The 14,344-nt window shown below is 27.1% G+C and overlaps 1 protein-coding gene across 7 annotated transcripts in view; it reads left to right on the top strand.

Moving 5' to 3' along the window:
• LOC124418705 (neurobeachin-like) overlaps window positions 1-14,344 on the top strand; it is a 112,856-nt gene that overhangs the window by 80,420 nt on the left and 18,092 nt on the right. The gene's annotated exons all lie outside the window — the stretch shown is intronic.

Below are 14,344 nucleotides of genomic sequence, written 5' to 3'. Positions count from 1 at the left end.
TAGAACAAAGTTTCTATCAAGTTCTTAAGGGCAATATGAAAAATTTGATGGAAACTTTTGTGTACATGTGATCTTGCATCTCCCTTGCACTTATGAATTCTACCGATTTTAAAACATATATTTGAGCTGCTCACTCCTTTGCTTTTTACCAATCAAGGATGATGGAAATGTTAGTCACGATTGACTAATCATTCTTTATGGATATATCCATCACAGTTGACCAATCACACTTGATGAATTTATCCGTCAAATCTGACGGCTATGCCAATTTATAATAAAACACAATTTATTAACATTTTAAGAAATATATTTTTAATTTTTTTAATATACATAGTAAGCATATACATAAATTAACTATCACTTAACCATTTTACATACCTCACAGAATGTAAAATCCTCCTATGCTCCTTTTAATTTGTGGAAATAAATTGTCTGTAAAGAAATGGATATAAATATTGAAATATAAAAATTAAAATTAAATATGTATTCATATTACCACAGATAGATTAAACTCCGAAGAGTATATTCTCAGCTCCACTTCCTGCACCGTTTTTAAATTACAATAAATCTCTTTATTTTTAATAATTATAGACTTAAATTTTTTAATTTTTTGCTTTTTGATATTTGGCTTTCACTGAAATAATTAATTTATGCGACGAAAACACAGTAACAGTCAAATGTAGTTGTTTCACTCTTTCATATGCAAATGAAACCCTTTATCACACATTGAGTACATCACAGTCATTTTACCGGTCATTTGACCGTCATTATTGATGGAATTATCCATTAACTATTTTTTTTTTAGCAATTTTTAAAGAAAAATGTTGTAAGTGTGTTAGTAAAATCATTTTGTATGTGTTAGTTTCGGTCATACATTTCTTGTAGGGATGTAGATCCGTAATTAGTTGAGAACATAAAATGGAACTTTTTGGTACTTTTTCGTTTTTCAAAAGGTACTTTTTGAGTTTTCTATAATATTGAACTTAGAATTTTTTAGTACTTTTTCGTTCTTCAAAACTTTTTGAATTTTATATAATACTGAACCTAGAAACATAATATTAAGTAGTAGTAGTATTCAGTTTCACAAAAGTTTTGACATTAAATAATTAAATAAAAACACATAAATTGGTTGAAAAATGTAAAAGTTATTAAAAATTCCCCAGGCCATTATCGTGTCTCAGAACACTTGAATTCGAAATGTAATAAAAAAAATAAACACATTTTTGAAAATATTCTAATAAAACAATTGTATGACTTAAAATACATCTGTAGTTACTTCAATATGAGTTTTTGTCCTTATAGAATAACGTAAACCTGTTCTCAGCTATGGTCGAAAAATTTTGGTCGTTTCAAAATTCAAATTTTAGTTTTTTTGAATTTTGGAAGAACTCAGGGATTTATGGACAACAGATTAGGGAATAAAACAGTAAAAAAATAGGTCAAGACCTCTTATAGTTTGCCTGTACCTGCAATTTGAATTCAGCGGATTTCGAGAAAAAAAAAAAAACGATTTTTATGTAATATTTTGCAAAATTAGCTTTTTATTATATTGTTGTGTATTTTAAATGGAACCTTTTGTAAATTTATTAGTCCACATATTTCTAAATAAAAATCAAGAGTTTCATGCAATTTGGACGCCATTAACCCATAAACTTTAAAGGTCAAAGGTAAAATGTCAAATTTTATAATATTTGCAATTTTTGATGGAAACTAGTCGAAATTGTTTCTATTTTAGGTAGATTATTATAAAACTTAAGAAATTTATTTATGAACAACCGATATTTACAGTAATAGTGAAAAAAATTAACCCTTAAACGACCTTGGGGTCAAAATGACCCCGATGTTTTAAAAACATGCCAATTTGGACATATTTCAATAAAACCCGTTTGCAATCCCATTAATTCAGCTTTGGGCATGAAACCTTTTTGAATATGGTGTCAATTTGAACCAAATTAAATTTGGTATTAAAAACTAAGAAATGTATTTAAATATTATTTGCATTAAATATTATATTAAATAAATATTAAAATATTATATTTTTTATTTATTATATTTTTTATAATACCCAATTGTTAGGCATTGACCGAATTTTTTTTACTGTTTTATTCCCTAATCTTTTGTCCATAAATCCCTATGAGTTCTTCCAAAATTATTGAAATTTGTTAAACAAAGTATCAAAAAACTAAAATTTGAATTTTGAAACGACCGTTAAAAATTTAAAAATTTTTCGACCACAGCTGAGAACAGGTTTACGTTATTCTATAAGGACAAAAACTCATATTCGAGTAACTACAGATGTATTTTAAGTCATACAATTGTTTTATTAGAATATTTTCAAAAATATATTTATTTCGAATTCAAGTGATCTGATACACGATAATGGTCGGGGAATTTACATTTTTCAACCAACTTTTGTGTTTTTATCTCTTTGTAACGCTAATTCTGTGTACATTACGATTCTTTGACAATAAAATGCAAAACAAATTGTTTAATGACAAAACTTTTGTGAAAACTGAAAAAATTGTAAATGCATCTTCAAACTTCAGAGCCGTTGCGGCACCAGTTAACGTAATCGTATTGACCTAATTTTTTGCACGACTTATTTTTATAACCCATAGAACAATTCTAGGGGGAACGGCCTGTAGGATAACAATTTTTTTCCTTCATACAAGCTTGGAGCACTCTAAAGTACATACTTGCATATGCATATGTATGTAAGAATACAAATTAAATACTAAAAACAAAACAATAAAAAATAACAAAAAAAAAATCTGAATAATCCAGCTAAGTCCAGGCCCATATTTATATTTTTTAATCAATTAATAAACATACATAAAATGTTTTAAGAAAATCTCCAAACTTAGACAACTGTGCAAAACTAAAATGAAAAATATGTTAGCTGATGAAATGCACACATATCTCTCCAGGTTACTTAAACGTTATATATGTCATTATATAGGCCTCAGCTTCTGCTTTCTAATACCGCGATGAATCTTAAAATCTGTTCAGATTCCACTAAGCCACTGACTTATAAGTGCTTATAGGTAGGAAACCCCGATTTTTTATCCGTAACTCAAGATTTTCTATGTTTGTACCAAGAATAGATGAAAATATGAAACATATGTAAAATCATCTGATGATAATTTCATGAATTGAGATGAAGTTGATCGAAAAGGTTTCTCATTATTAATACTTATTATTAATTTTTTGAATTTTCTATAATATTGAGCCTAGAAACATGAAATAAGTATGTAGATTCCGGATTTAGTGAGAACACATAAAAAGGGACTTTTTGGTACTTTTTCGTTATTCAAAAAAAAATATATATATATTGAATTAAGAAACATAAAATTAAGTATGTAGATCCCAAATTGAGTGAGAAAGGGACTTTTGGTACCCAAAAGGTACTTTTTGAAATTTATATAATATTGATCCTAGAAACGTGAAATTAAGTATTAAGTATGTAGAGCCGGGATTAAGTTAGAATCCATAAAATGGTCGCCGAATTTTTCCCAAACTAGCTCTTTATGTTGACAATGGAACTGAGCTAAAAGAAATACCAATTACATTTGTGTGCTTCGTGAATAGGTTCACACATACCTTTTTTTTTGTTTATTTTCTGTTTTATCGATTTTTAATATAAATTAAAAATTTATTAAAATGTTTTTATTTCAAAACGTCAAGTGAAAATAACCATTTTATACGTTGGGAATACCGAATTGAAAATTGTTTATACATTAACCGAATTTATTTGTTGCAATGACCAATATTTGATATTGAGCCATGTCTTATTGAATCCTAGCTTGTTACATCTATCAAATTTTATAGATAGTTTAAGTAATATTACGATTCGATTGTGTTGTTTAGACGTTAATTTATTTCAAATTTTACATAGGCAAATTACTTAGTATGTATGTATGTATGTATGTATGTATGTATGTATGTATGTATGTATGTATGTATGTATGTATGTATGTATGTATGTATGTATGTTTATGAAACTTTTTGTTTCTATATTTAAATTAGTTCTACCCTACTTTTTGTTAAAAAAATATGTAACAAATAGGTATATATTTAACGATTAAATACAAAAAAATTTTAATTTTCATTTATTTTCTTCGTATCCACATTTTGATTCACAGCATTTAAACTATTTATGCTTTTGAGCTGAAATACATTTCATTCTTTACTGTTTTTGTTTCAATGTCACACACAAATTAAAACACTCCTTAGATACCTGTTGAAAATCAATACAAATTTAAATAAATGGCAATAAAAACGAGAAAAATTTATAACATAAATTAAAATTCCCATGACACACTTCATATACAAAATTCATTTATAAATCAAACCTAAATGATCAATTGACCGAACATTAAAGCGAAACCGACAAACATTTTTTTAAACTTACATATTAACTGTAATTTTCATTGAGATTCTATGTTTCTAAAAAAACAATATGTGTAATAAAAATTACAGAACACAACACCCAGGGGTGAAATTTATTTAATAAATCCATAAATATTGTTAAAGAATATTTTTTAAACCTTCACATGATTTTATATCTGTGTGAACACACACACACAAATACAAACTGTATAAAAATGAATACCAACTTAAATCAGAAACTTTACCTCCCAACCCTGCCAGCAATTTTGCCGCCGACTACGAGAAAAATGTATTGTTAGTTAACTTTTACAGACTGAATACAAGCTTACTAGAATTTAATGCAGAACTGTCCTAAAATTTGGTATTAGGATACAGATGTTATTGTTAGATTACCTGCAGAAAATTATGTCTATTAATTTTAAAAATGTGTCTATATCCAGAGTGGATCTAAAGAATTTCTCTGTTTTTACCAAGTTTCGCATAATTATCAAAAAATAAAAAACAATTTAGTTAACTAATCTCATTTAGTTAACTAATATTTAAATAAATGTAATTAATTTTTACAGAAGATAATAAAAAAAGAAAACTCATTTTACGATTTTTAATAAAGGGTTAACTTTAAGCAAACTTTTAAGTTACTGACTTTAAGTTAGTTGAAAGTCATGCACAATCGTGGACATCGCCATTTTAAAATAATAAGTTGGCTCCATTAAAAATAATGCAAGTATCAACCATAACTAGTTAATGAAAATGTTGACTTTAAGTGCATTAAAGTTATTTGAGTTGCTGGCAGGGAATAAACACAAACATTTTATAATTAACATTACCCGTTAAATTATTCGAATTTTACATTCTCAAATCTTAAAGGTATCTTAAGTCATGGTTATTGAGAAATATAAGCTGTATTCATAACAATTTATAACAGGTTAATTACCCATTTTTTGCCCAAATATTTATTACAAATTGTTTTAACGTGCTATCTGTAATCAATGTTTACTAAAAAACTCAGTTTTTTAATGAGATTATATTAGGATTGTAATAATAAGCCTTAAACTTATATTTGTATCAATTTCAATTTGAAAATTGTCTAAAAATTGTTAAATTTTTATACTTTTGCAAACTGGCTCTATTTTTTGTCACACCATTTTATATAGCTTAATTTAAAAATTCATTCAAATTACGAATAGCAACGCGTAAATTATTGCAATAATAATGCTAGATTCATAACAGATCAGTAACACATTTCATTTAGTTTTTCGAACATTATTCTTTGTAGGAGAGATTTGAAGTGGAGAGAAACATTGAACGTGATGGTGGCTCCATTTCATCGATCATCACTGTATGTATGTATGTATGTATGTATGTATGTATGTATGTATTGCAGATTAAAAAGCAAAGATACGTTTCATATATAATGTTTATAGATAAATTATGTTGCAAAATATTTAAAGAAATCTTCTAAAAATATGAATTCAAATGAAATAATTTTTTGTAAAATTTTTAATCCGATTTTTTGACCCTATATGTGGCTTGAGAATTCTACTAATACATTCTTAGAGTTAGGTACCGACTGACAGTAGACTTAGGTACTTTTTGACAGCGTTTCACTTCTTATTTATTCTTTGCTTGTAACCATTTGTATCGCAATGAAACTCAACAAAAACTAACTGTTATTTAAAAATATCCTTTTTCCAAATTTACCTATAAAAGCCTCATTAGAAATTTTAATTTTTTTATCCATAAATTGCTTTAATACTTGGGAATTAAGGTAAAATTCAACATAAAAGTTTCTTTATAAAAATTTTAAAAATATACTCATTGTGTAGTGTATTATATTGTCGGGCATGCCCATACCGATTTAACGAACCCATATGTTGTCAGGCCTGTTCGTAAAATTGAAAAGTTTGTTATATGCAGTACTAAGTAAAACGTGGGTTTTTTGGTAGGAAAATAATTAAAAATAGGTACATAAAATATTTTTTAAATGTATTTTATAAAAATTAATTCTTTTTTAATAAAAATAGCACAAAACACAAAATCCGAATCTTATATACCTACCTTCAAACCATATTTGTGTCGAATTAATCGCTGTATTTTTAATTCTGTCATGAGCTTTAAAGTTATTTCTCGAAGTTCATCTCTATACACGTATTTTTAAGCGAGTAATGAGCGTTGATGTAATTTTCTTAAGGGGGCCTGATATGGAAGGTAAGTTCAATATGGACCGACATCCCATAAAATTTGTTAGAGACGCTCAATACTCGCTAACAATACGAGTACGCCGCGTTAAAGTCATTATCTGAAGGACGGACGGACATAGCTACATCGAACTAAAATTTAATAAGACCCAGAATGAGTTACAGTTTTGGGTATAAAAGCACCGCTTGCTGCAACTTAGGTTATTTGTTATTTTTGATAAATGTCATTTTATCTTAATTTAAATAATAATATTTATATTAGTTCGTTAAACAGAGTACAAAAAACAAGTTTTGTTCGTTATTTAAGGTAGTCAATAGGAAAAATTAGCTTGTTCGTTAAATGCGATGTTCGTAGAAATGAATGGACGTTAAATCGGAAAACTACTGTATTCTTATAATTAAGAATATCATTACAATTTGGAAAATAACTTATCCCCAAGTGGGACTCGAACTCGAGCCTGAAGAATATTCAATCAATAATATTTTTGTATTTTATTAAAAAAATAAATATAAAGATATACAAATTTGTGATAAAAATATATTCTGAATTGATTTATGTATGTTTGTTGCAAACGAAAAACTCTGTTTCGGCAGATTAATTTGCAAAATTTATGTTAGTGCCTGAAGTCAAGTAAAACTTAATTTTTTGTGAAAAATAAACATAAAAGGGTATATATTCATGAACAAATAATATTACGCATATGAATCTTTGTTGCGAATGAATAATTGTACTCTGGCGGAGTAATTTTCGATAATGATTCATAGAGTAGCAGCCGCCCGGGTAAATACCTCATACGAGTTATGTTTAATAAAAATTTCCGGAAGAGACTTTTTTGTTAATCTCTTAGTTTACATGGTGTATATAAAACAATATTATTTAATTTGTTAACATTTAATAGATTTCTGAATTAAGTCATAACGAAAGTAAATCAACTTTTAGTAAAATAATACCATCATTCCATACAGATTTTTAAATTTATAGTTTTATTTTTTGATGAACACAAAAATAAATTTGAAATATACGATGTCAAATTTACTGCCCCCAATTTACATTTTATATTATTTTTTTAAGAACTTATTTCAACATCTTATAATTATACTCACCGAAAATGCTTTCAGGAAGACTAAGCATTGTATTATACCCTCCATTGTGTCGCCGGTTAAACAAAACGTACCGGTTAAATGTCTACCTTTGCGACCAATAGTAGCTGCAGCCAAGGAGGCATGAACCAGAGCACGTTGTTGTCCTTTTGTGTTTGCTGAGTTAACACTTAAAGCGCGCGGCAAAGGAGCCGCACGCATTATACGTTCCAGAGAGTCCATAATTAAATTAAAATTTTAATTTCGTATTTGAATTAAAGCTTCGTATTTTAACAGCACTTTGCAACAACATGGCTTTCTTATTAAGTAGTTTATTTTTGTTTTTCGTTTCGTTTCCTTTTTATATTTATTTATTTGTTCCTCGTTTCACTCTCAACCCTCAACATCTACTTAGTAGATTTGGATGTTGTATTGTATTGTTTAAAACACTTTATATTTAATTTTAGATTGTTTAAGATATTTACACTTTTTTAGTAATTTGATTAATTTTTTAATAACGTTCAAATTTTGTTTCTTTTTCGCTGGAATCTAGCTTTAAAAGGTTATAAAAACATGTTTGATTTTCATTATTTTACTTTCAAATGCTTGTTCATTTGTTATGAAGGGATGAAATGGGATTTTCAGAAAAATTAAGAAAAAGCACACTTATGTATATTCGTTTTTTTTTAATATTTGAATATGATTATTGTAAAAAAAAACTCGTGTTTATGTTAAGATCTTACAAATAATTCAAAAATAAAAACTGTACAACTGTAATTTTAATTTAATTTACTCAAACTTAAAATGCTTCTAAAAAATCTATATAATTACGATTAAAATTTGGAATACTTTTTATTAAAAGTTTTTGCTTAAATACACCACTTTGCCAGTAAGTTCTTAACTGCAACAATTCAAAATTATTTTTTTTTTTTTATTTTCGCATTACGAATTTTGTAGCTTATCGTAAATATTGTAAAGGAACCAAGTACACAAGATTTATATTTCCTTTCAATTGTATGTGAATAAAAATTTACTTGTTATTTTATATTTATTTACCTTCGTATTCTTAAATACATTAATAGTTTATTTTAGGTTTATTACGCAGTTAGTGTTTAGTCTTTACAAAATATATTAATCCTGTAAAATTTCAAATTAGATACTTTAGCAGCTAATCTATATATGTATATTATATACGAAGGCAAAAACAGTTAAATTTTTAATTCATCAGGTGAAGTTGAACTTAACAAAATACTCATAACGTAATGGGCGTAACTGAAATTAAATTATTTACACATTAAAGTTCGTTTAACATCTAAAGATTTTGAATGTTTGATTTGTTTATTTAGTCGTTTGCATAACGAAGAAGCAAATAGATCTGCAGATATTACTTGAATATATGAATGTTCATGTATGTACACAAGGATAATAAAGAAATAAAAAATCTAAGGTGTCGATTCATGTATATATATATGTACATATGTATGTAATTATAAATGAATGTACTTTGTAGAATGTGTATTAAATTCTCCCCTCTTCATTTTTTATCATTCATTTAATACAATTCTGTCATAAAGCCTAAAAGTATACTTTGATTTACACATATATGAAACTTGTTCATGTTTACATGTGTGTATATTAACATAAACATATAAAAAGGTAAAAAATACATATGGATGTGTGTGTACATTGACTCATACCTATGGATGTATAAATTTAAATGTATACAAATGAACATTAGACCTGCCCTTATAATAACTTGCCTCATATTAGAAAGTATCAAACACTGCATACTAAAAAGTGAAACGCTGTCATTTACAACACTGTCATTACAACAGTAATGTTACGCTCTTCTCACAGACGGGTTCCAACACATATGTAAGAAACTTACTCTCTCTCCAAACTTCAAAACTTTGTCGCGAAAATCCGTGGCTTATAGCACTTGAAAATATTTTTTATCACTTAAAGTTATATTTTTTTCACACTTTACATATATTTAATAGAAAGAAAATTTTGATTTTTTACAAACGAAAAAAATATTTTTTTATTTTTAAACATTTAATTTTTGTTGTTGAAAGTAAAACTGAAAAAACAATGTTGTAAATTTTCGTATGGTACAAGAAACAAATATTTCAACTAAATGATTTATTATTTCAATATTGTAAATTAAAAAGCAAAGATTCATTCATATATAATGTTTATAGATAAATTATGTTGCAAAATATTTAAAGAAATCTTTAAAAATATAAATTTAAATGTAATAATTTTTTTCAATATGTTTAAATCCTATTTTTGTTGGCTTGAAAATTCTACTAATACATTCTTAGAGTTAGGTACCGACTGACAGTAGACTTAGGTACTGTAGGCACTTTTTGACAGTGTTTCACTTCTTAGTGTTCAGTGGTATCCAATTTGCTATTATAATTGGCACTTTTATTTATTATTGTCTTATATATCTTACAATAAAATATAATATTTGTCCAATTCACAACCTTAATATATTAACGCATCGCGTGTATTAGTTTACACATACACATTTTGTTGGTAATTTCTATTAAAAAAATCTCGTATAACATACATTTGTTTCTTTAATGTCGAACTATCATTCTCATGTGACATATTCAAAATTTTCTATTAATCGAAGCACAGGATTATTATACTCACATATGTATGCACATACATATGGACGTATGAGTGTAGATAATAAATTGAATAAAATACCTGTAAACCAGATTTACGACGCTTTTACACTTTTCAATACAAAGAAAATGAATGCAAAATGAACACACAAAAAACATTTCAATTGAAATACCAACAACTAAAAACATAAAACTACCACTACCTAAAAATGGAATAAAAAACAAGTAAGAAATTATAATCGGGAGAGGCCGACCATATAATACCCTACACCTGTTACAGTGCTGATGTTTGTAGCATACAAAAATATTCATCCTATACCCACCTTAAAATATACCAATAGGCTTAGAATCATTTTCTGAGTCTATTAAGCTATGTCCGTCCGTCTGGCTGGCTGTCAATGTAAGCCTTGTGCGCAAGGTATACACTTCTTTTGGCCCAAGGAAAAATGCCAAAAAAATTTAAAAATATTCCGGAATAAAGTTAAAAAACAAATCTAATGCTTGGTTTTTTATATAATCCCCATTTTTATCATACTAACTGGTGTAGGGTATCATATGGTCGGCTATGCCACGCTACACATTCATACTAGTTTTATTATAATTTTGTGTTTGGGCGTGGTATCTTGTCCACTTGATATTTCAAAACAAAAAGTTACCTATTGGTTCTTACAGATATAGAGGAACACACAGTAAAAGTTTTAAGATGATCGGTTCAGTAGTTTAGCCTCTTATAAGGTATAAACAAACAAACAAATAAACAAAGATACATTGATTTTTATATACAGTGTGTGACAAAATTTTGTAAATCAAATTCTGGTATGAAATCGATTGATGCAATGCTGTAATGAAACAGCGCTTATAGTTAGAAGAAACCAAGGTTTAAAGTAGCTATGTGGAAGAAAATGGTCCTATCAGAACTGTCTTGCTGGTAAGAAAAACCACAAAAAGAGTTTTAAATGCAACACAATAAAATTTCACAATGAATTATGATTTAGATTTTATTGAGGTTCAAAGTTCACATTTTAAAGATATTTTTCAACAAGCATTAAATTTGAAATCCTATATTTTCTAAACTATATATACGATTTAGCCGTTTTAGACCCTAATGAAAGCCTATTACGTAGTTTATTTTGATCATATTTTATTAATTTAAAGTTTTTATTTAACTTGCTTTGTTAGATGGTACATATTTTGTAACTGAATTTTCGACAAGGTAGCTTTTATTAATCACTGGATTTATTTTATTCCAAGAAAAAAACTATCTTTGTAGGCTGAAATTTAGTTTTGGTCATCATTATCTGAAAATAAGCTAATACAAGGTCAAAAAAAAAAATAATAATAATTTCAGAGTAAAATTTAGCTAAATTCAAGTAAATTCAAATTGGGTTATTACACCGTCCGACAAAAAGAGAAAAAAATCGTTCGACAAGAACCGCATGATATACGTCTGATGCTATAAATTTAAGGAAAAGAATCTGCGTTTTTTTAGTGTTTCATTTCGTGATCTGTGTCCTTTCAAAAGAACTACAAAGTTTTAAAAAGTACATTTTTCAACAAATATTTTAAAATACATTAATTAATCAAACAATGTCAAATTTGGTGTCAAGCCAACAAGAAGAGTTGGGAAATATTTTGTATTATTTTTATTTTATACTGTTAGGAAGAAAGTCAATCAAAAATGTCTCTTTAAATTCTTATCCTTAAAAATCTATTAAAATTTTCAATATTATTTTTTTCAAAAAAAGTTAAAAAATTTTTTATATATCTTTTAATCCTGACAGAATAAACTAAAAGGCCCTTAAAAAAGACACAGGATCACGAAATTAAAAACTAACAAAGCAGTTTTTCTCAATTAAATTTATAGTATATCATCCGGTCTAATTTTGAGTGTCGGACGGTGTTATATAAAAAAATAGTTAGAATTAGCTAATTTCAATATGGCAATGCTTTGCATTCGTAGAACAAAACCATAATCATTTTTAAGGAAATAAATTTGCATTTCACCAACAGATGGAAAATATTTTTAAAATGTGTAAAAATAGAAAAATAAACAAAAATGCTGTAAATTAAATGTTGCACTTATGTTATGTTAGTTATTGCACTGTACACCATTTGGATAAAGCAAAAGGTATTAATAAATGTCAGAAGCGGCCAACAGATGGAGTTATTTCAAAATTAATTATTAAAATTAGAATTTTCCCATACAAGTTTTAGCAATTTGTTGAAAAAGGTGTTATTTTTTGCACTGAAAAAACATAAAGTGCAACATTTAAGTTAGAGTTATTTTTACACAATTTAAAAATAATTGCCATCTGTTGGTGAATAACAAAATGAAACAAATTTATTTCCTTAAAAATCATTTTGGTTTTGTTCTATGAATACAAAGTATTGCCATATTGAAATAGCTAAATCTAAATATTTTTTTGGATTTAATAAATCCAAATTGAATTTAGTTCCTTTAGCTACAGCATATACCGGCGTAAAGAGAGGCAGATGAAAAAAATCACCACTACACACAAATTGCACTGAAAAAAATATTTGGCTATTGTCAATTTTGATGATTAAATTGCACTACTATAAATTGGGAATATTTATAAACAAAATAGAAAGAATATTTCAAATTAAAATGTACAAAAAAGTATCATTGTTATGCATTCTAGAAAATTATTAAGGGTGTATGTTGTTTTTGTAAATTATGCTCTTGTATTTGAAGTTGTTTTTTTTTTGTGTTTTCAAATTGAAAAATTGTATAGAAAATACCAACAACATTGTTATGACTATTGTAGCAGCTGCTGACATACAACGCTACAACATCGATTGTGAATTGAACAATTATCTTATATGAAGGGATATGTTTGAAAATATCGATTTTATGCAAAATTTTTCGAAATTATATATTAATAATTTAAAAAAATATATTTTTTCTAACACATGTCAAACAAAAATCAGTCTACAAGTGGCGCCATTCAACTACTACTAGTAATAGTATTTTTATACACTTAACCTTCGTGAGAAGGGTATATATGTATGTACATATAAGTTTGGATCCTTATAGATATATATTCTGGATCCTTATAGATAGCGGAGTCGATAAAGTCGTGTCCTTCTGTCTGTTGAAATTAGTTTTTAGAGGACCCCAGATATCGGCGAGATCCGAAACTTTAATAATTCTGTTAGACATGCTTTCGAGAAGATCGCTATTTAAAATCAGTCTATAAATAACGGAGATATAGGTAAGCAAAAATCCGAGAAAATTTGAAAATTTCATCAACACTGTGAATTGGAAAAAGATGTACATGGGTGTGTAGATGTATTTGGTTTTATTCAGCTGTGAATTTTGTTTTGTATGTTTGGATGCTGTTGGCTTCATTGAGTTATGTATTTTGTTATCTTTTTGTGAATTCTGTTCGTATATTTGGATGCAGGTTGGTTTTATTGCCTTGTTTATTTTGTTTTTCTGTGTTTTTCGTTATGTATGTTTATATGTATGTTGGTTTAATTGCCTAGTGTATTTTGTTTTTTATTTCGTTTAGACCTGGTCAACACTAGGAAACTTTTGTTGAGAAACTTTTTCGTAATTCTCTTTTAATGTTTCCTTAATGTCCACACATAGAAACTTTTGTTTCTATGTGTGAAGAATAACAAAAGAAAACAAGTTTCCGAGTACGAGAAACTACGTACCGAGAAAGAGAGATGAATGATATTCATTCTCCCTCACGCAAAATCAAAAGTTTCCCAAAAAAAGTTTCCTAGTGTGGACCGGCAGTTAGCGTTATTGTTGTTCATTTTGTTTTGCTTTTGGTGTAATAATAATGTAGTCGGGAAAAAAATTTAAAATTTATAAAACTAATATGTTTAAAATACACTATGGTGAAGGGTATATAGGATTCGGCACAGCCGAATATATGTAGCACTCTTACTTGTTTCATATAAACTCTAACCCAATATGTACTAGTGTCTTTAGTTCTAGTTTTAATATAATGATAATGATATTCAGAAATTTGTTCGAATTTTATTAAAATTACCCAATATTATTTTGTA

The sequence above is a fragment of the Lucilia cuprina genome, chromosome 3 (assembly GCF_022045245.1).
Source record: "Lucilia cuprina isolate Lc7/37 chromosome 3, ASM2204524v1, whole genome shotgun sequence".
Lineage (NCBI taxonomy): Eukaryota > Metazoa > Arthropoda > Insecta > Diptera > Calliphoridae > Lucilia > Lucilia cuprina.
The sequence above is the reverse complement of the archived record's forward strand: the minus strand, read 5'-3'. Positions and strand labels throughout refer to the sequence as shown.